The following is a 20,884-nucleotide window of genomic DNA, read 5'->3' as shown; positions in this document are numbered from 1 at the left end:
TTTCGATTCACTAAAAGAAGATGATAATTGTAGTATTCTAAAAAGATATTTGGTCTTTGTCCCCAGTTCCTGTCATAGACCTTCTAAAATCCTTAGAATTTCTTGTGATAAGAGGCTCTTTTGTTCTAATGAGGCAACTCCTGACAGGCCCATAGATAGCTTCAGGATAGTGACTGGTCATAGCTTCCAGGTGGGGGCTGGTCAGCAGAAAGACTAAGCCTTAATTAGACACTTGAAACTTTCAGCCCACCTTTAACCTCCAAGGAGGGGAGAGGGACTGGTGACTGAGTTAATAACCAATGGCCAATGATTTAATCAAACATGCCTACACAATAAAACCTCCATAAAACCCCTAAACTATGGAGTCCAGAATGTATCTGGGTTGGTGAAAACATTGAGGATCTGGGAGGGTGGTTTACCTGGAGAGGTCATGGAAGCGCCACACACCCTGCCCCCAGTACTTTGCCCTATGAGTCTCTTCCATTCAGCTGTTCCTGAGTTGCATCCTTTGTAATAAACTGGTAATAGTAAGTAAAGTACTTTCCAGAGTTATGTGAGTCATTCTAGCAAATTATCAAACTTGTGCGGGGATTGTGGGAACCTGAATTTTATCTTTAAGTCAGACAAAAGTGTGAATGGTCTGGATATTTTACTTGAGACTGATATCTAAAGTGAGGGTAGTTTTGTGGGACTAAGCCCTTAAACCTTTGGAGTCTGACACTAACTCTGGGTAGTTAGTGTGAGAATTGAATTATAGGATAAGTTTCAGAATTGGTTGATGTCAGAAGGGGACGGGGGGGGGGGGGGCGGTCGGGGGGAGCCACACATTTGGTGTCATAAGTGTGAATAAAAATGCTATTTGTTGTTGGCTTTGGAGAGGAAGCCACCTCTCCTGTGGGAGAAGATCCAATCTCCCACCATGTAGACATAAGCTTACAGCTGGGTGGGATTTCCTAGTGGGTTTTATAGGTAGTTGTATGCAGAGGAGGAGGTATGGCGAAGAGTTCTTATGGGCAGGAGCTGGTTTAGGAAAAAGATGGAACTCTAGAACTTCTCATTTGCCCGGAAAGTTTCTGGAAGTTCTCTAAGACCTTCCTGGAGAATAATCCAATTACCCTTCACTAGAGACAGAAATGTGAACCTCATTGCAGAGCACACAGTTCCTCTTCAGCTTTGCAAACCGGCAATTTGATAGTGGCAGAAGTAGCAGGGGACAGGGCAGTGGGGATGTGGAATGGTGTGGATGACAGCAATTCTGCCTACAGCGTGCCAGATGCTTTGCTGGTTGCTTACACCAGTCACCTCATTTCTTACCTCTCAAGATCCTTTTTTAGATTAAGCACCATAATTCTCAGTATTTCTATAATTCTCACCACAGATCAAGACGTTTTTCTGAAAGTTGGGGGGAAATCTGATTTGTCAAATTAGAAGTCGCAAAGGTTGATGTTTCAAATTATGTGTGTGGCTAGGAGATATGATAAGGTCATGATAAGCAGAGCACTTATGTTGCCTTAATTGTATTTACAGTATTTGGGGGCATTCTTTTGGGGGGTATTTTCATATTTAAAAAGATTGCCCATTTTACGTAATTATGTAAAGGTAAAAAGACATCTCCAAAGAAAGTGTGTGCAAAGGTGGGTTTTCAGAGCATGCTCCCTGCTCCCCTAGTGTTGGAGTTCTTCAAGGGAAAAGCTTGAGGCGCAGGGCTGCACGTTCCCCAAGGTATCCCAGCTTGCTGTGGTGGAGCTATGGCTCCGTAAAGAGTTGTGGGTGACGAGTATCTACTTCTGAGAAGAGTATCTATTTCTGAAGCATTGCTTTATTAATTTGCCGACAACATTTGTTCTCCAGCTAATAGTGGCATACGTCTCATCCAGGCACACGCCCTCCATTGCCCCCACACACCCGCTATTGCAAACAAGGCATCTCTGGAAGTATGATCCATCTGAAACAAACAAACAAAAACAAGTTTCTGTCTATTACTGTCTAAATACGTCACTTGTAAACATTTGGATGCATTTTTTTTCTTCTAAATGTTGAAGGTATGTGTAAGTATGTGTGGTCTGGTTTAAAATCTAGCTCATGAAAAATTTGTGGAATTTACTTTGGAGGGGCCTCAGGAAGCACCCCCACATGGAGGGACAGTGTCCTCCAGGGCATGGAAAACTGAGTTCACTTGAGATGCCTCTGTGACTTCTGATCTACATGTTATGACATCCATGGAAAAAGAGAAGAAGATTTCTAACGTGAGTCCCAAGTTAGAAGCCTCCAAGGCAGATGCTCTGAACTGACTTGCTGTGGAGCCGCTTCGTGCTTGGGCAGCTCCACCTTGTGAGGCTGGGGCTTCATCTGTGTGGCGGTTAGTGATCCTCTGTGATTCTCCCAGTTGATGCTGGGATGGGGTGGGAACAGCTGGTGACATCTCCATTGTCCCAGCAGAGCAGGCTCCCCTTTCCATCTGCCTCCTTTGCACTGAGCTGTTCCCCCAAACAGTGCTAACCTGCGCTAAAAGGCAATCTACCGCAGATTAGAATTTTATAACTAAAAGGCACTTTAAACATCACCTTGCCAAAACCTCTTACTTTAAGAGCAAAGAAACTGAGGCCCAGAGTTGTGAAGTGACTTGCTGAAGGTCATATAATTAGCTACCAGTAAAACTAAAACAGGACAGATGTCTCCTGACTCCCAGCTGAGTGCTCAGTCTGTTGTTCCAAATATCACACCGTCTTTTCTAGGCAACCATGGTAGAATTTTTTAAAAAATATTAAAAAAAAAATTATTATGGCCTATTTACTCACCTTCCCTGAAAACAGGGAGCTCATGACTTATAATACAAACTGAGAAGTTGAAAATAATTTCTCCTTGGGGCATTACTGTTGAGCAAATATTCTGCCTCCTCTGCCCTCCCCAACTAAAGAAGTAGACTCCCCGCACCACTGATGGGCTTACCATGTGACCTGTATGGCCAGTGAAATGTGTGCAAATATGACAACACCACATCTGAGCACAGGTGTGCTGCTGTGGCGTGGGTTCGTGCTCCTTCCCTTTACCACAGGGAGAACATGCTCCTGCTTCCCACTGCTCCCTCACCCGGGATCCTAAAATAGGCGAGCCCTAGCTGGTTTGGCTCAGTGGATAGAGCATCGGCCTGCGGACTCAAGGGTCCCAGGTTCGATTCTGGTCAAGGGCATGTACCTTGGTTGTGGGCACATACCCAGTGGGGAGTGTGCAGGAGGCAGCTGATCGATGTTTCTCTCATCGATGTTTCTAACTGTCTATCCCTCTCCCCTCCTCTCTGTAGAAGATCAATAAAATGTATTTTAAAAAGTAAAAAATAAAAAAATAAAATAGGTGAGAGAGCCCTGAACCCAACCTAGAGCGGTTCGATTGAAGGGCTGACCTACAAGCCCAGGGGCAAGGGTGTAGGTTTGGAAATCACGGAAATTTGGGAAGGGAGGTTGTTGATTATACAGCAGGTCACAGCAGAAGCCTATACAGTGAAGCAGACTAAATGCTTTTTATAAGGGCATACTGGGAAAACATAGAGGCTGAGTCTAGGTTAAAATCCATATATCTTTCCTGAACCACAGAATTCGGTTTTCCATGGTTATTAACCATGTGACTCTTACTATCTTAAAGGCTGAACAAAAACCAAGCACTTCGGTTTTGTCTATTTATTATTTATCTACCTATCTTTATCTATCCATCCATCTATCCATCTAGCCATGTATTTATTTAAACTTGAAAAAGATAGTCTGAAAGTTCCATTTGGTTTGCTGTTGTGGGGTTGACATTTTAGTGACTAAAAAAAAGAAAAAAAAAACAGCTGAGTTGATAATGTCTAGGTTGATCTGTCTGCATCTGATTATGCTTGTTTCCAGATCCAAGCAGTTGTTAATGAAACAGTTGCTGTTTTGTTGACAGAACATTAATTACTTGATCTTAGGACTCAGTAATTGCACAAACCCCCTCTGTATACATTACTAATTACATTAGCAATTATATGGCATTTTAAAGACAAAGAAATGACTGAAGCAATTGCGGTGTCACAGGTAACCTGCTGTTAGATTTCAATCACATTCCTAATGTGTCCATGATGTGCTGAAACAAGTTCTAGTGGGTTTTGTGACACTGACTTGAAGAAAAGGCCTATGGCTACTTTTTATGAACCCCTTGCCCAGTGGTAAGCTCATTACGTAGGCTGAGATAAAGTGGGTAAAGTCACTTTACTTCTCTCAGTCTCATTTCCTTTCTCTACTAAAAATATATATATAAATATATATATATGTATATATATATATATATATACATATATATATATACACACACACACACACACACACACACACACACACAGAGAGAGAGAGAGAGAGAGGAGAGAGAGAGAAAGGTTGGATAAGAAAAATTAATTCACCTTTTCCACAAATATTTATTGAATATCACTATTTTATTTATTTATTTATTTAGTTAGTTATTGACTATCACTATGTCAGGTGCTAAGTCACTGACCTAGTCCATGATTGTGAAATTTATAATCTTGTGGAGGAGGCAGATGGTAAGCAATAAACACCAAAATAAATCTGTAATAGCCAGGGTAAGGCTTATTAGCTGCTGCAACAAACAACCCCCAAAAGCTCAGAGACTTAATGCAATAAAATTATATTTTTTGCTCACATCCTGGTCAGCTCTTTCTGAGTGGTAACTCAAGGGTCCAGCCTCTTCCATGGTGTGGCCCCAGAATTCTGCACTTCTTAGTTCTCAGCTGTGTGGACAGAAGAAAGTCGAGGATCTTGTGGGAGATTTTCAAGAACTAGGGTGGAAGGGACATACATTACTTTTTCTACATTCCCCTGGCTGAAGCTGGTCACAGGGCTCCTTCCTCACTGCAAGAAAGGCTACAAAATATAAACGGAAAGGAAGAAGCCTTAACCAGTGTTACTCAGTGGTTAGAGCCTTTGTCCATGCACCGAAGGGTCATGCATTGGATTCCTGGTCAAGGGCACAGACCTGGGTTGTAGGCTCAAACTCTGGCCCCAGTCAGGGTGCATGCAGGAGGCAACCAATCAATGTGTTTCTCTCACATTGATTTTTCTCTCTATATATATATATCCCCCCATCTCTTTCCTCTCCCCCTCCCTTTCACTCTCTCTAAAAATCAATGGAAAAATGTCCTTGGGTGAGGATTTACAAAAAAATAAAAATCCTATATACCGTAATAAAGAGGTAATATGCAAATTGACCATCACACCCTCACACAGGATGGCTGCCCCCATGTGGTCATAAGGTTGCTGCCCCCATGTGGTCACAAGATGGCCACCACAAGATGGCTGGCAGGGGCGGGCAGTTAGGGGTGACCAGGCTGGCAGGGGAGAGCAGTTGGGGGCAATCGGGCCAGCAGGGGAGGAATTAGGTGTCGATCAGGCTGGCAGGGGAGTGGTTAGGGGGTGATCAGGCTGGCAGGCAGAAGCGGTTAGGGGCAATCAGGCAGGCAGGCAGGCAGGCAGACGAGCAGTTGGGAGCCAGCAGTCCCAGATTGTGACTGCAGGATTGGGCCTAAACTGGCAGTTGGAAATCCCCTGAGAGGTCCCAGATTGGAGAGGGTGCATGCCAGGTTGAGGGACAACCCCCCCTCCCAGTGCACGAATTTCATGCACCGGGCCTCTACTAAATAAATAAAGGAAAAGGAAGAAATGAAAACATACCTAGTGTCTGCTGTACTATGTAATTACTAATGGTGACTAGTGCTATAAAGGAAAAATATGCAGTGCAATGGAGCATGCAATGGGAACATTCACTGATTTTGCTTCCAGTTCCTCCTTCTTCTGGGAAGGTGCCCTTATTGCCTAACACGATAATTACTTTCCATTGTGTTTATTTTTGGGGTAGCTATCATTTAAGTTTCCCATTTGTTGGACCCCCATCCCTCTCAGGCTTGTGCACATGATAGGGGATAAGCCCATCAGATTTTCTCCTCTCCTCAACCAGAAAGACACAAAGACAAGGAAAGGCAGGATCTGGTTCCTTGCCCTGAAAGCAGGTAAACAGACCAATTATCACTTCCTGTCACTTGGATCTCTGCCTATCTTTCCAGAGCCTATTTTTCAGCTTTCCCTTTGAACCTCTGCATGGCCTTATATTGGTCCATTAAGTCCCTCTCTTCTCCAATTAATCAGTCGGTTTCTGAACTTGCACCAAAGAACCCTAATTGATACAAGGTCTGATTTAGGTTATGAGGTTTAGTGAAGGCCTCTGAGGAAGCAGCATTTTTGCTGGTAAATGAAGCATATGTTGGTGAAGAGTGGGGACATTTGTTTCTAAGGCAGAGAAACTCATGTGTTATAAGGCCCTGAGGTAGAAAAGCTTACAGTGCTTGAGAGTCATAAAGTAGGCCTGTCTAGCTGGAGGTTGTGGAGTGAAAAAGAAAAGGACATAAGATGCAGCTGGAGAGGTGAAGAAGTAACAGACTCCCAAATGCTTCGTAAGCAACGTTGAGCGTTTCATCCTCAGTGCAGTGGGAAGTCACTGAAGGTTTCAAGAGGAAGAAATATGATCCAATTTACCTAAAAAAGAACACCATACAAACTCATCTGTGGGAGACAGAAGTCAGAAGCAGGAAGATTGCTCCAGAGCTCCTGGGGAGGTAGATGGGAGGGATGCCCATGGCTTGCCTTGGTGACTGACTGGCAAAGAAAATGAAGAGACAAAGAGACTCTGGATACATATTGGAATAAAACTGACTCAGCTTGGTGATGAGTCATTTTCTGGAGGCTATTACTGAGATTAAAAAAAAATAATAATTGAAGGAGAAATAGGTGAGAATGGAGAAACTAAGAATTACTTTGTGGCATTTTAAGTTTGAATTGCCTTGGAGACTTCAAGAGGCCGTGTCACATGTCGATATGCAGGTCTGGCATTCAGAAGAGAAGTCTTGATTAGAAATATAAATCTAGATTGTTTAGACTTAGTCATGAGAAGCCGTGGAAAGGAGACAAGATGTTGCTAAGGTCTCCCAGCTCTGATAACTCCTAAATCTATCCACCTGGAGAACAGACACCAGAATTGCACCATCTACTCGCACACCTCACCATGTTTGGGCGCTTTTTTAAGCATGCTACTAGGGCACCCTTAGAATGGCTTCCTCAATCCTCTAAACCTGGTCAAGCTTCACTCCCAAATCATTTCCCATCACCCTTCAAATCCCTCGCCTAGTTTCTGTGTAATGCAGCCCTGCTTCTGCCTCCCAAGCCTGGAGCCCATTGTTCCTCTGGAGCAGCCTCTGGCTCCCACCCTCACAGGCTCACGTGAGGCCTCGTCTGCGGGTTATTTCTGCATTCCTCCCTGACCCAGCCTGGCCTCTCAGGCGCTCCCTTTCTTCAGTTCCAACCTTCGAAAAATACCACCAGGCTCCTGTACAACTTCCTTCATGGCATCCTGGCCATTGGGGTTGAGGGAATGGCTAAAGCAAAGACAGAGCAGCAGAGGAGGCTCCTGGGAATCCAGCCTGGTGACCTGAAACTGGAGAAGCTCCCGAGATGGTGAGGGGGATTGTCCTTCTGACCCCTCACCTCCCCAAAGTCCCGGGTCATCTTCCTCTGTTTACTGAGAACATGTATGTGAGAAAAGCAGGGCCTGGCTGAGCCAGCAGTTGTGTCTGAGGGAATTTGAATTTTATCGGTCCTGACATTCCTGCGTTGGTATGTGTGACTGTTCTTACACATATGGATTGGATCAACTGAGATAATTTATGCGAAAGCACTTTGAAATGTTTGGAGGACTCTCCTAGTAGAGTTTGTTGTTATTATTACCATTACACAGCACAGGCTTTCCTCTTTAATGTTACCCAAGTGTCTGAGTAATATTAGGTGGCATATTGGCAAACCTATGAAGTGCTTTCTTGTGTAGCCTGTCACCTACACCTATGGTTTTCTAGGATAGCCCAGACTCCCCGTAATTTTATTCTTTACAAAAAAAAAGTGATTTGTTAAATTCTTAATTAAGTGGCATTTAATTGTTAAGATCTTTAAGACTTTTCTCAAAAATAAATTTATGTCAGAATAAAAGCCTTAGTCAGACCACGTGTTTTAATTTCTGGAAGGTGTGTGTGTTACGTGATGTTGAGTTGGCTCCAACTCTTGGGGACCCTATGACTGAGTGATGCCCACAGTGCCCTGTCCTCACCAACCCTGCTTGTCTCCTGTAGACTTGTGCCTATGGATTCTTTAATGAAATCATTCCATCCATTGGTCTTCCTCTTTTCCTGCTGTCTTCTATTTTTCCCAGCATTATTGTCTTTTCCAAAGAACCCTGCCTTCTCATGATGTGCCTGATGTAGGATAGCTTCAGTTTTGTCCTTTTGCATCCAGCAGTGTTTCAGGCTTAATTTGCAACAAGGAACCACTTATTCACATCTTTCTGGTGGTCTAGAATATCTGTTGAGGTCTCCTCCAACACCATCCTTCAAATTAATCCATTTTTTTTCCTAATAGACTTCTTACCTCTCCAACTACTGCATCCCTACATAGTGATTTATAATGTGAGTGTGTGGATGGTCTTAGCCTTAGTCTCTAATAATTACATCTTTGCTCTTGGTGATCTTTCCTAATACTTCCATTGCTGCCTTTCTGAGTCTCAGCCTTCTCTCAATTTCTTGGCTGCAGTCTCCATTTGAATTGACTGGACCAAGGCAAACAAAACCTTTAATTTCAATATCTTCATTGTCTATGTTGAAGTTGTGTATTTCTTCTGTGGTCAGGATTTTTGTCTTTTTGATGTTCAGATGCAGTTCTGCTTTGGTACTTTCTTCTTCCACTTTCATCGGAAGTTGTTTGAAATCATTGCTGTTTGCTGCCAGTAAGATGGTGCTATCTGCGTATCTTAAGATACTGGGATTTCTTCTACCAATTTTCCTCCTCCTTCCTCTGATTCTCGCCCAGTTTTCCAGATGATGTGTTCCACTTACAGATTAAACAAGTAAGAAGAGAAAATGCACCCCTTTTTTTGTAATGGCACATATTCATTATTGTAATGTCACTTTCATTGTTGTCATCTGTGTAGAATGGGAAGTACTTTGAGAACTCAGAACACCTCTTTTCCCTTGGGTATCCCACCTGGCAGGAGAGGACAAGAAATTCTTCCCCTTTTACAAGCACGTAGACTCCAGTTGGAGTGGTCTGTGCAGTACTGCAGCATCATGAGGATGGCCCCTTTAAGATTTATTGATTTCAATGGAAGGTGAGAATAAGAAGGGGACTGGTCACAGGACCTTTAGTCACTGCATCTCAGTGATATTCAGTGGCAATTGTCCCAAGAAATCCAGAAATAGCCAGGCATATCCAGACCAAAGCCAACACTGATGGTAAATGGGTTTATTCTAATAAAACCACAAGGCTCTTATCTGTTGTGACAAATAGAGGCCCCAGAAAAGGGATTGAGTACAGTTTTGGGGCACAACCATATCAGTTCTTTATATAATTGGTCAGCAAAAAGACAAAAGGCAGGAAAGTCTCAATAATCTATAATAATAAAAGCGTAATATGCAAATTGACCGAACGGCCCAACAGCATAATGACCATCTGGATGACCACACTATGACACCCCTGGCTCCAGGACAGCCAAGGCAGGTGCAATGCGATTGGTTGGGGGCTCGTCCATTGCCCCATGATTGCCCAGCAGAGGGAGGTCCAGGCCACTGGCAGCAGGGCGATCAACTGGGGGGCTCCACAATTACCTCAAAGAGGGAGGCCCAGGCTACACTGCAGTGGTGCTGTGGCAGATGGGTGGGGTCTCCCTCTATGGGAGTGATCCATTGCAGAGCCCTGGTCAGATCCATTGCAGAGCCCTGGTCACTACCTCTTTGGGGTGATCAATTGTGGATCCCCGCGATCAATCACCCCAAAGAGGAAGGCCCAGGCTACCTGGTGGCGGCACTGCAGTGGGTGGGTGGGGCCTCCCTCTGTGGGGGCAATCCATCATGGAGGCCCAGCTGAGTGGGCAGGGCCTACCTCTTTGGGGAAATTGATTGCGGGGCCCCAGCTGGATGGGTGGGACCTACCTCTTTGAGGCGATCAATTGTAGAACCCCACAATTGATTGGCCCACAGAGGGAGGCCCAGGCTACCTGACTGGCAGCACTGCAGTGGGTGGGCGGGGCCTCCCTCTGTGGGGTGATCGATTGCGGGTCTGGACTTTAAGAGGGCACAGGCCAGGATGAGGGACCCACCCCAGTGCATGAATTTTGTGCACTGGGCCTCTAGTGTAATAATATTGAATATATATCTTTCTACCCTAAAACTTAACTTTCTTTTCCAACCTCCTAAACTATTTTTTTTAAATGATCATACATTAGGCCACAAAGAATATATATATATGCCAAATTAGAAATTGTATAATCTACATTCTAAAATAATATAAGAAAAACAGAAATTAAAAACAAAGTTATGAAGTAAAAATCCCCATTGTTTAGAAATTAAAATTAGAAAGCCCACTAAATAATACTTGGGTCAAAAATGCAAAACCAAAATTAAGAATATTATATCAGTTCCATGGTTAAGCAATAACAATTAATCACATTTGCCCGCCACTTCAGCCACAGGCTCATGCTACCTGGTGCCTGGGCCCTCTGTTGAGTCCTGGAGTGTGCGAGCCTCCCACCAAGCCCTCCCCTTTAGACACAGGCCCCACGCAACTTGGTGCCTGAACCTTTCAGTAAGAACAAAAATGGGGAGCCAAAAAAAAAAAAACAATGGAAAGAAAAGGAGAAATCATCAGAAAAGGAACTAAATGAAATGGAGGCATGAAATATGTCAGAAAAATAATTCAGAATAAGGGTCATACAGTTCCTAAATTGGTTGGATGAGAAAATCAACAACTTATGTAGGAATCAAGAGTAAATCAAGAATGATATAGCTACAATAAATAACACAATGGAAGAGTTCAACAGTATACTAGTAGAAGCAGAGGACTGAATTAGTGAGTTAGAAGATAGGGCAGAAAACACCCAATCTGAACAGCAATTGGAGAAAAAAATTAGAAAGCAGGAGGAGAGCCTAAGGGAGCTTTGTGAAAACATGAAATGAAGTAACATCTGTATAATAGGGGAATCAGAAGGACAAGAAAAGGAACAAGGATTAGAAAACCTATTTGAAGAAATAATGACAGAAAACTTCCTTGATTTGGGGAAGAAAAAAGTCACACAAGCACAGAAAGTCCAAAAAAGATCCACACCAAGACACATCATAATTACAATGGCAAATGTTAATGACAAAGAGAGAATCTTAAAGGCTGCCAGAGAGAGACAGAGAGTTACCTACAAGGAATCTCCCATTAAATTATCAAATGATTTCTCAACAGAAACACATCAGGCCAGAAGGGAATGGAATGAAGTATACAAAGTAATGCAAAGGAAGGGACTGAATCCAAGAATACTCTATCCAGCAAGGCTATCATTTATAATTAAAGGGGAAATCAGGAGCTTCACAGACAAAAAAAGGCTAAGGGGAGTTTATCACTACCAAGCCAGCAATGCAAGAAATGCTAAAGGGACTGTAGTAAAAGGAAGAAACACAAGCACAAAGAATAAAAATGGCTACAAACAAGCACTTATCAATAATAACCTTAAACATTTCACCCCAAAGCTACAGAATATACATTCTTCTCAAGTAAATTGATTAAATGCTCCAATGAAAAGACATCGAGTGGCTGAATGGATAAGAAAACATGAGCCATATATATGCTGTCTAGAAGAGACCTACCTCAGAAAAAGAGACTCACACAGACTGAAAGTGAAGTGATGGAAAAATATCTTTCAGGCAAATGGAAGTGAAAAAAAAAAAAGCTTGGGTAGAAATACTTACACCTGACAAAATAGACCTCAAAGTGAAGGCCATAACAAGATATAAGGAAGGTCACTTCATAATATGAAAAGGGAAAATACAACAAGAGGATATAACTCAGGTAAGCATATATGCATCCAATGCAGGAGCACCCACATACACAAAAACTTCTGGAAGATATCAAGGAAGAGATCAACAGCAATACAATCATAGTGGGGGACTTTAATACCCCATTAACACCACTGGATACATCCTCCTGACAAAAAAATCAACAAAGAAACAGCAATCCACTAGCTCAGATAGACTTAATTGACATCTTCAGAACATTTCACCCCAAAGCTACAGAATATACATTCTTCTCAAGTGCACATGGGACATTTTCAAAGATATACCAAATATTGGGACACAGGCAGTCTCTTCAAATTCAAGAATATTAAGCATATTCTTAGATCACAATGGCATAATATTAGAAATCAACTATAATAAAAACAATAAAAAAATTCAAAGACTTGGAGGCTAAATAGCATGTTATTAAATAATGATTGGGTTACCAAAGAGATAAAAGAAGAAATAAAAAACATCCTGGAACTAAATGACAATGAAAACACAACAATCCAAAATCTATGGGACACAGTGAAAGCAGTCCTGAGAGGGAAGTTCATAGCATTACAGGCCTACCTCAAAAAACAAGAAAAACTGGTAATAAATTATCTAACTCTTTAACTTAAAGAATTAGAAAGAGAGCAACAAGAAAAGCCCAGAGTGAGTAGAAGGAAGGAAATAATAAAGATCAGAGCAGAAATAAATGACTTAGAGACCAAAAAAATAATACAAAAGATTAATAAAACCAAGATCTGGTACTTTGAAAGGATAAACAAGATTGATGAACCTCCAGCCAGGCTTACCTAGAAGCAAAGAGAGAAGACTCAAATAAATAAAATCAGAAATGAAAAAGGCAAAATAACAACAGATCTCACAGAAATACAAAGGATTATTTAAAAAAAATACTATGAACAACTCTATTCTAACAAACTGGTCAATCTAGAAGAAATGGACATATGCCTAGAAACTCAATGAGGAAGAATTAAAAAATCTGAATAGGCCGATAACTATGGAGGAAATTTAAGCAGTCATCAAAAAACTTCCAGCAAACAAAATCTCTGGGCCAGATGGCTTCACAGGGGAGTTTTACCAAACATCCAAAGAAGAACTAAAACCTATCCTCCTCAGACTATTCCAAAAAGTCCATGAGAAAGGAATACTTCCAAGCTTTTTCTATGAAGCCAGCATTACCCTAATCCCAAAACCAGATAAAGACACTACAAAGAAAGAGAATTACAGGCCAGTATTTTCCTCTCTTACATCTGTGTCTTCTTCTCTCTCCCTCTCTGTCCTCTTTCTCTGAAAACAATGGGAACATGTCCTCAGGTAAAGATTAAAAAAAAAAAAAGATGCCAAAATACATTTGATCATTTTCAATATCATTCTTGATTTTTAATAAAAATTTCAAAAACCAAATTTTTTAGCAACAAAGAATAGAAAACTTGCTTAACCAGACAAAGAAAACTTGAGTAAAATTGACCAATACCATATTTAATGGGGAAACCTGGATATTAAAGTCAGACCAATACAAGTGAGCTTGCTATCATCACCATTTTTAAAATATATATTTTTATTGATTTTTAGAGAGAAAGGGAGAGGGAGAGAGATAGAAACATCCATGATGAGAGAGAATAATTGATTGGCTGCCTCTTGCACACTCCATACTGGGGATCAAGCCTGAAACCAGGGCATGTGCTCTCATGGGGAATTTAACTGTGACCTCCTGGTTCATAGGTTGACGTGCAACCACTGAGCCACCCCGGCCAGGCATTATCACCATTTTTAACATTTTTCTGGAAGTCTTAGTCGATAGTACATCAACAAAAAGAAATATGAAGTATAAATATTGGAAAGGAGAGAGATATTGTTATTTGCCTCCAAGGTGACTAGAATAATATTTTTGATGGGCCTGGGCTTTGGGAAACTAAATTCTTATATTCTGCCTTTTGCTATCCCATTTCTCCCCTGAGACCAGGTGACCGTGAGCACACTGCCTTCTATCTGCTTGAAGTAGGGGGCAAAGGAAAAGGCAGTTGTAGTGGGAAGAAAGATAGAGAATCTGGAAATAGTTCAAAAATATTACTGCACACACATAAACACACACATACACAGAAAACAAATTGGAAGAAAATGATAACATAGCTTATTCCTCAGTGGCGAAATAACAATTTTTTTCTTTATGCTTTTCAACAATTTCCAAATTTTCTACAGTGCACATTTATTACTCATATAGTAGACAAAAAGGTTATTTTTCAAAGCAACAGGTAAGTAAAGGGAGGAAAGGCTTTCAAATTGTAACAAAGATGTGACTAGTGGGGATATAGGGAGCAGAATGAATGCCCTGAAAGAACCATGGCTTTGCAACCAGAAGACCCGGATTCATTTCTGGCCGTGTTACTTACAAGCATGTTAACTCCAGGCAAATCATTTAACGAACTCTCTGAGCCCTGACTTCTCTTGGGGGAAACTCCCAGTTCCCACTCCTCGGTTTCCCTGTGGAGGGGCTTCCCTGGAGAAGTAAGGCTTTTGCCTTAAATGAGACTGGAGAGTTTATGGCTCCAGCAACCATGCACCACAACTAGCCCGGCACAGTTCACGCTTTTTGTCTCACAGTATTTATTCATCTCTTCCTTTTTAACTGTCAAAAATGTCCTAGTTTAATTAATGTGGTTACCCCACTCCTGGTGGCTTTGTCTGTGGGAAAATGACTATTTTAATGCAGTTTTCAATAAGTGTGGACGTTAGCAAACTCTGGCTGCCAGACTTGGGCAAGTCGGCTGCTGGGGTCTTAGGGAAGCCCACTTTCACGTGTGGCTGCTCCAGCTCTCACCTGAAACGGCATGGCACTGTCGCGTGCCAGGCATTGGATACCGAACTGTGCTTGCAACTTTGACTGTGGATGTTAGCCAAGTCTGTTGGCGAGGAGTTTAAATCGTTGTAGTCAGCACACGATCTACAGGGCACGACTTTGTCTTGTGTCAGGCAGAGGTAAAGCAGGTCTAGATCAGAGGTTCCCATGGCATCGTCTTTGTGTTGCTTGGATCTCATTTGGAGCTGAGGGAGAGAACCATGGAGGACTTAAAAATCGACTTGGATTCACATGGCTTGTTCACACATTCTAGAATTCACCCCAATTTGGCCCTGAATTTGTTAAATACTTAAGCACCGATCAAGATTTTAGATTTTAGGACCCAAATTGTGGCTTACCCCACTGATTTTCTCCTTTCTCCAAATAGTACCGGGCCTCTGGCATCACTAGATACTGGGCTCTGAAAAGCTAACTGTGCTCAGACAGCTTCTCTGGTGGCTGGGCGTTTCTTGTAGTTCTCAATGTTGTGGAATATGGGGCTGATATGGTAATACTCTTTCGTGTTCTATTAACTCCTTGAACTTTTTTTTTTTTTTTTAAAAATGGGGCTGCTGAGAGGCCGAGGAGGAGCCACACCCATTCCCATGGACCGCAGCCCAGCCTGCAGCTGCTGACGTCCGGGACCTTCTGCTGGAGACTGAGCAGGACTGGAAATTGGGAAAGGAAATTTTGGACATGAATTTCTTTGCATATCAAAGTCACAGGAAAACTAAAAATTGGAATTCGACTTTAATGTCTTTGGACTTGAACTCCACAAGTTAAGGAAATTTAACTTTGGACTTTAATTCTTTTGGATTGAAATGTCTTTGGATGTTTCTTCCAAGAGGATTATTTAATGTTTGGACTTCAATATCTCTCTTGGAATTTCCTAATGGGAGTGAGTTTATATCCAAATGAGTTTATATCCCGTTTTGTTGCTGGCCTTACATAATTATCTTTATTTTGTTATTTAATCACATTGCAGAACCGCTGAAAAGCATTATATTAGAGAACGTGGCTGAACAGTTTTGGGGAGAGGAAAACAGAATAGGGAGTGAGTTTGCACTTAGTTAAGTTAGTGTACCCCTTGGATCCATTCAGAGTCTTCTGGGGGCCAATTCTAAACTGCCCAGTAGAGTGGTCCCAGAAGAATTGTCTATTGGGGGGCTGGTCTCATAAAGTGGGAGTAGTGCTGCTAGGAGGAAAAGTTCTCTTAGGAAAAATAGCTACTTCTGGGATGACCATAGTCTTGATCCAATGTGTTAGGAAAGCGAAAGAGCTGGGATGTATTAGGAAAAATCACTTCCCCTCCTCTCCTTATGTTTCCTGGAGTCACATCGCTGGCTCACCTACCTCCTCCTCCACTCATCCTCACAAAGAGGAGGAAGGTACCTGATCACAACGTGGCAGCCTTGGGGAGATGCTTCCGGTGGGGTGGAGCTCATCTATTGAAAGTCCCTAAGCATGAGAGATGCGTTCTCTCTCTTCTCATCCTGGATTCTTAGTACAGGAATCTGCAGTGAAGACTCACACTTGCCCTTGGAGGGGCTGCCCCAGGGTCTGTACTGATATCTGTTGTGCCTGTGGGGAGTGGGGTGGGAATGTTAACAGGCTCATTGTATATCTCAGCTTCAATCCCCAGGAACTCCTATCAGCAATAAAACCACTATTTTCCTCTTCATTTGCATGGCTCCTGTAGGTTCTGCACTTGGGTAACAACAGAGGTACTTTTTGCTTATTCTATAGAGCCCTCAAGAAGCCTCATCACTAAAGGGTGATTTATAAGCATCCCTACCATACAAAATCCTGGGAGCAGGTTAACTACATAATGGGTGTAAAAATATTTAGTAAATTGATCATCATTATGTAGCTTGACCAACGATCATTGGTTACTTTTATTATTTCTAAGATAACCATCATCTACTTTGCAAATCAGCAAATTTAGAAGGGCCCTGCTCGCTTGTGTATTAGTAGAGTGAATAGCCACCACTTATGGATTTACCTCTTCTGTGCTTGGCACTCAAGACAATTTCCCACTCCGAGCATTGCTTAATTGACATTACAACATTCCTCAGAATGTTGGGAAAAATACGACATTCCTGGGAGAACACTGCAACATATGCCAACGGGAAGCCCTGGAGGTCATTTCTTACAAATGCAGGAAAAGAGTAACATTGGTTATTGATGCTGCCTCATGCAAGAAGCGTTGTGAAGGGGCTGCCCCACTCCGTATTCTCCTTCAAGGTTAAAGGGGGCATAGGTTACCCACTTTCTCTCTTCTAAGTTGATATCTTTGTGTGTCAACTTCCCATTAGCTCTTCTATTGACATCCGTCCAGCCCCAGCTGCCCCGTGAACCCTATCCCCCAAGCAGAGATAATGAGACAGTGCTACTTATACAACCTGGTCTGATTAGAGTCGCACATCTTTGCACCTCAACAGCTGTGTGTTGTCACCAGTGGAACATTTTAAGTCATCTGCCAATTCCCCGGTCGCCCGGATGAGTGGCTGAAAGAGTGGCTGCTGTCTCACCGTTTATTAGAACGGAATTTAGGTTCTGATGAACCCTAATGCTGAAAATTAGCTCTGAGGAAACTGCAGCTGTAGTTCTGGGTCTCTGGCTGATAGGAACAAGTAGAATTTATTCAGGTGGGTTTTTTATTCTGTAGCCAGTTCAGCTCACAAATTACTTCAGAGCTATTTTTAAAAATGTAATAGGACCAATACTTAGGAGAGCCAGGTGCAGTGTGAGAAGGATCAGAAAGCATCTATTACGGGCTCGACATTCGCTCTCCCACAAAAGCCTCAAATGATATTGAAACATCTCTTCCTGTCCTTCCTTGTGGCTGAGCCACGTCGCTGGAATCCTCTGGGTGCTGGCGAGACCTCCATGAGCGGAGAAGCTGTTTTGACCTGCAGAGCGTGTTGGAATTGGCCTTTTGATATGGGCAAAGTCAGGGGCATCACTGGCTTTTCAGACTGTGAGTTACATTGAGGTCACCCCCAGGACTACAGGTGTGCAATCTATTCTTTCAAAACTTTGGCACTTGAACATTCTTTTTGAGATCAGCAAAGAAAGAGGCTTTGCATCCGTGGTAGTGTGTTCAAAAGTCTCACGCCCATTTCAGATGGAAAAAGACTGAAAGTGTTTTTTCAAAGGCATTCTAGAACTTTCCTTCGTGTTCTGACATCATGGAACGTAAACCCTCTTTTCATCACCACTCCCCTCTGACTCTGTTACACATGATTTTTGGAGGTTGTAATGAATTCCACTCCGTTGGCCTTTTCTTTTTCAGACTGAAATGATCAATAGATCAACCAGAATACACTACGTTCCCAGCTGGGAGCCGGGGGTGGGGGCCCGGAGGCCACTAAGTGAAGTTATAAGATACAGTTCCTGGCCTCTTCAGAACTCATCGAGTGAACAAATTCTTTCATTTTTCCCTGTCAGGGAACATTTTCTTGTTTCCCTCCCAAGCTTTTGTTCGCTTTGGCGATGTCCTTCCCAAACCTTTCCAAGTTCTCCCAATTCTTTCTTCATTTCCAAGGCCCAGCTTGAATCTCATACAGGAAAACAATAATCTGATTTTAAAAGATTTTTCGGTTCAAAAATATATAACATCTTGCTTATATTATTTTAAAATTCAAATGGGAAATCAGGGGAATTAGAGGTAGGGCTGGATTCTGGCTCTGCCCCTGCCTGGCTGTGGGACTGCTGGCGAGGTCTCACTTTTCTCAGCTTCAGTTAAGGCACTTGTAACATGTGGGTAGTGAAAGTCGATTACAGGCTTGGTGCGGGTGTTAGAGATTAGGTAGAGAAAGCACCTTGCACTGACTTCTTAAAGTAAAAATTAAAAAATGTCTGAATCCTGTTGTTTTTTTTATGAATTATAACAGGCCCATGGGTCTCAGAACCAGCAACAGTGCTCAGAGCACCTCCTCTGTAGCACCCGTCCTCCGACAGAGCTGGGCTTGCCCTGCAGGGCCCCATGGTCACAACTCTCCCACCTCGTAGGTCATCTTGGAAGTGCATGTCCATAAATCTGACTCTTCCTTGGGTAGGAGGCCTGCTGGGCAACGTGGGAGCATCTCATCACCTGCACCTCCCAGCTTATAAAGCACCTCCCCATGTACTATCACATTATATCAGGCAATCCTTTCAACAATCCCATGAGCTAGCTTCGTGGGCCCATTTTACAGATGATAAAATGTACTCAGAAAAACCAAGTCATTTTTCTATGGTCAAAATGCTCATGTGCAAACTAACTTGAACATGAATCCCAACCTTTGATGGTAAAATTCATGTTTCTGTGGCTTCTCTGCCCCGGGGTTTTCTGTTTTCTGCTTTCAGGCTGTCCCTTTGCGCGCGCGCGCGCGCGCGCACACACACACACACACACACACACACACACACACACACACATGAGCATGCACAAGGGATCAGGCCTGTGCTCTCACCCTCCTCTGTGGCCTGGAAGTGAGACCACCCCAGGTAAACTGAAAGCTCAAGCAGTCCCCAGGTTGTGAATTCCAAGAGTGCTGCTCAAGCGGCAGCTCTCTCAGATGCATGCCTGACCATGAGCATCCCAACCAGAGCCGGCTGTCCCTGGGAGCTTGCTCAGCCTCCCTTGTTGACGTACTCTGGGCACCAGAATCTTGCCTGAAATAGTTGTGTTGTATCTACAAAAACATCGGGGTTGGTTTTAAATTCCAGACACCATGTGGACAAGAAAGGTGGAGCTGAAAATGGCCAAAGCCACACAGTTGAGCACACTCATAGTCAGTGAATGGCGGTAAATATCTGTGGTGGCTTTTGACATTGTCCTGCTAAGTTTTACTTCCTTGTCAACCAAAATGCTTAGCAAGTACAAATAAGGGGGATCTGTGTGCTGATTCCGACTAGATTTCTTTTCCAGAATTCTGCTGTTCCCTTTTCCTGGGACAGACCAGGCCTTTCCTCAGCCTCTGCCCACATGCTTACTTAGGGCACGATCTGAGCAGAAGCTTGGCCCACCCCGACTTGCCGGGCAAATACTTGTTGCTTCCTCCTCTCGGTGCGAGGAAAGCAGCTCTTTCTGATGTTTGACCCTGGGGTCTTACCTCTCAGTTAATTCTGGAAGCTCTGTGTTCTCTGACCACCTGTGCTAGTGCTATAGCGAGGGGATGGGCACTCTGTATTCCACTCGTTCTGGACACAGCATGGGCTCTAAGATCGATTCTCTAGTGGACAGAACAAGGCAGCAGGATACTTGATCAACATTCTGATTACAGCCGACTGAACTTTTACAGTTTTTCTATTTTCTCTCCAGGCGTGGATGGGCACACTGTGTCCAGGGGCAGACCTTTGCTGGCATCTCCACTTGCATTAGAAGGGCAATGGGTGTTTCCAGAGTCCGGGAGGGTGGGGAGGGCTGTTCCTTTCATCTCCTGTGTTCTCTGTGCAGCTTGCGGACCCAAGGAGGGTAACATGATGGAGGGGAAACAAAATAGGCAACATAGGCCCCATCTACTCTAAGCCTTAGACATTTTTCTCTTGGATTTATCTTTCTGGCTCTCTTTTTGTCTCTCTCCTTCTCTCTGTCTCTTTTTATTTTTAGACTAGAGAAACCAGCTCTCTGACATCCCCCAAGGGGTCCCAGATTGAGAGAGGACACAGGCCAGGCCAAGGGACCCCACTGGTGCACAATCAGGGTTGGGGAGGGAAGTGGGAGGTTGGCCAGCCAGGAAGGGACTATGGGAGGGCTCCAGGGTGTGTCCAGCCTGTCTCGTTCAGTCCTGATCAGCCAGATCCCAGCAGCAAGCTAACCTACCAGTTGGAGTATCTGCCCCCTGGTGGTCAGTGCAAGTCATGGTGAGCGGTTGAGCGGCCTTAGCATATAATTAGCATATTATGCTCTGATTGGTTGAACGGATGACAGGATGACCTGACACTTAGCATATTAGGCTTTTATTATATAGGATAAGCCACTTTATGAAGGTAGAACTGACATACAATAAACTGCACCCATTTACAGTGTGCTCTTTGACAGGTTTTCACCTAGGTAAACACACATGAAGCCACAATCAGCTAGTGCACACAGCCATTACCCCCAATAGTTTCCTCAG

Source organism: Eptesicus fuscus, chromosome 6, assembly GCF_027574615.1.
Source record: "Eptesicus fuscus isolate TK198812 chromosome 6, DD_ASM_mEF_20220401, whole genome shotgun sequence".
NCBI classification, from domain to species: Eukaryota; Metazoa; Chordata; class Mammalia; order Chiroptera; family Vespertilionidae; genus Eptesicus; species Eptesicus fuscus.
Note: the sequence above shows the minus strand (reverse complement) of the source record.